Genomic DNA, 2,357 nt, shown 5'->3' on the forward strand with positions numbered 1-2,357 from the left:
TTGGCTGCTAAACTCCACTACCCAATGAGTGGGGTGTAGCCACTGCATAGCTAATAAAGACTCCTTGCCCTTTTTTCTGAGTCAGTGGATGTTTTTGCAGGAACCCTAGAGTGCCACTGAGTCATGAGAATGGCATTTCCAGATGTTGTCCTCTTCTTTTGGCATTAGGCATATCTGGTCCTTAGTCTAGTTATATAGCCACATCTATTTACTCTATATCCACACTCATGAGACTTGTAACATAACAGGAAGAAGGCCTGGATGGAGGATGATGGGAGAAGGTTCCTCATTCCTTTGGCAATGAATGAGCTGGCCTTTGCATTGAGGAAAAGGAAGGGGAACTGCACTTGGCAGAGACTTTTGTTCCTATAATGCCACAGGCTCCTTGATGCCCTGGGTGTTCACTCAACCAACAAAGAGTCAGCGGAGAGGTGGTGTATGTACAAGCCATCAAGCAATCAGCACCAAGTCCTGGGGAGGAAATTTGGAAGGAGCCTCATGTTAAAAAAAAAAATGACCCAAAGAGGACTCCATTGGATTCTTCTTTGGGCTCCTCTCCACACATGAAGAGTCTGCTTTCAAGGTTTTCCTTTAAATTCTCAATAAACTTGCTTTGTCTTCATTAAATACTTTCCTACCCTTTATTTAAATTTATTTAATAGTTTCCTATCTTTTAATTACTTAATAATTTAAAACCTATTATCAATTATTTAAATGATTGTTTAATTATCTCCTAGACAGCATCAGTTTTACCCAACTGAGTCTCCTTGAGCCCTGTCACAATAGACTCTTCCTCTGTGAAAATGTTCCCTTCCCTCAGAGAAGATTCCCCTCCCCTCAAGCAGAACCACTGTCTTTCTTTCAAATGTCCATGGGGAGGAAGCAAAGCTGATTCCATGGACAGGTAGGTGGGGAGGCAGCAAGATGACAATCCAGTAGGCAACCAAGGGTAGAACACTGACCTTCTGAAGACTCATGAGGAAGCCAGTTGAATATGTCAAGTGCCTGGAAAGTTCCCAGAGCCTTCCAATAGCTCAGAAAGTGCTTGCCAACACTGCAGGAACATCCTACACCCTCACATTGCCCCACAAAGCACTTCACCATGGGCCCTGACACACAGTCTAGGCCCCATCCCTCAGAAAGCCAAGCAGACACCAGGTACAACCTTCCTGCTTGCTACTCAGTAGCTAGGATGACAGGCTTAAGCCACTGGTTTCTAGTTAGACTCTGTAGATTTTTATCAAAGCTACTAATTTCATCTGTGATCACACAAAGTTAACTTGCAACCTCAAAAAAGAGAGAAGTGGTGAGAGGGAAAAACTGGGAGAGAGCATGAGGGAAAGGGTGACATTCTCCAAAAAGGAATGCACTCTTATTTAACTGAAACCCCTCGGGACGTCACCTTTATGATAACAAAAAAAGAGACAATATGGGAGGGAAAAACTGGGAGTGAATGAAAGGGTGACAATATCCAAGAAAAAACATACTCTTTACTTGACTTATATAGCTTGTAACCCCTCTGTATAACATCTTTATAATAACATTTTTTAAGGAGACAAATGGAGATATAGCTCAAATAGTAGGCTGCAAGCTTTGAGTGAAAAAGCTAAGGAACAATAACCAGGCATGGAGTTCAAGTCCCAGTACTGACACAAAAGACGGGGGAGGGGGAAAGGGGAGAGGAGAGGAAAGAAAGAAGAGAAGAGAAGAGAAGAGAGTAAGGTGCTGGTGGCTCATGCCTACTCAGGAGGCTGGTATCTAAGAATCACAGTTTGAAGCCAGCCTGGGCAGGAAGTCTGACAGACTCAAGTTTCCAACTAACCAACAAAAAGCCAAAAGCAGAGCTGTGGCTCATGTGGCATAGTACTAGCCTTGAGCAAATTAGTCAAGGGACAGCCCCAGGCTGTGATTCCAAAGCCTCAGCACTGACACACTGACACACTGACACACACACACACACACACACACAGAATTAGAGCCAAGTCGTCAGTGAAAAAGCTAAGGGACAATTCCCAGGTCCTGAGTTCAAGCCCCAGTACACACACAGATACACACACACACACACACACACACACACACACACACACACACACACACACACACACAACTAGAGCCAAGACAGTCATTTTTTTTTCAATTTTGTCCTCTCAAGAAACAGCTAACAGGGCAGTATTTGTGTAGACTTGTATTAGGAAAGTCCTTTAGCAGCTTTGACAAGAAAGTTATAGATAAAGCACAATCCTGCAGGAGGGCTAAGAATGCCAGGGAGGCCTTTCTGGGCTCTGAAATCCCCCAATGATCTTTGCAAAGTGCCAAGCTTTTTTGTTTGTTTGTTTGTTTTTCAAATTAAACATCTT

The sequence above is a fragment of the Dipodomys merriami genome, unplaced genomic scaffold, assembly GCF_024711535.1.
Source record: "Dipodomys merriami isolate MVZ:Mamm:240054 unplaced genomic scaffold, mDipMer1.0.p SCAF_6, whole genome shotgun sequence".
Taxonomy (NCBI): domain Eukaryota; kingdom Metazoa; phylum Chordata; class Mammalia; order Rodentia; family Heteromyidae; genus Dipodomys; species Dipodomys merriami.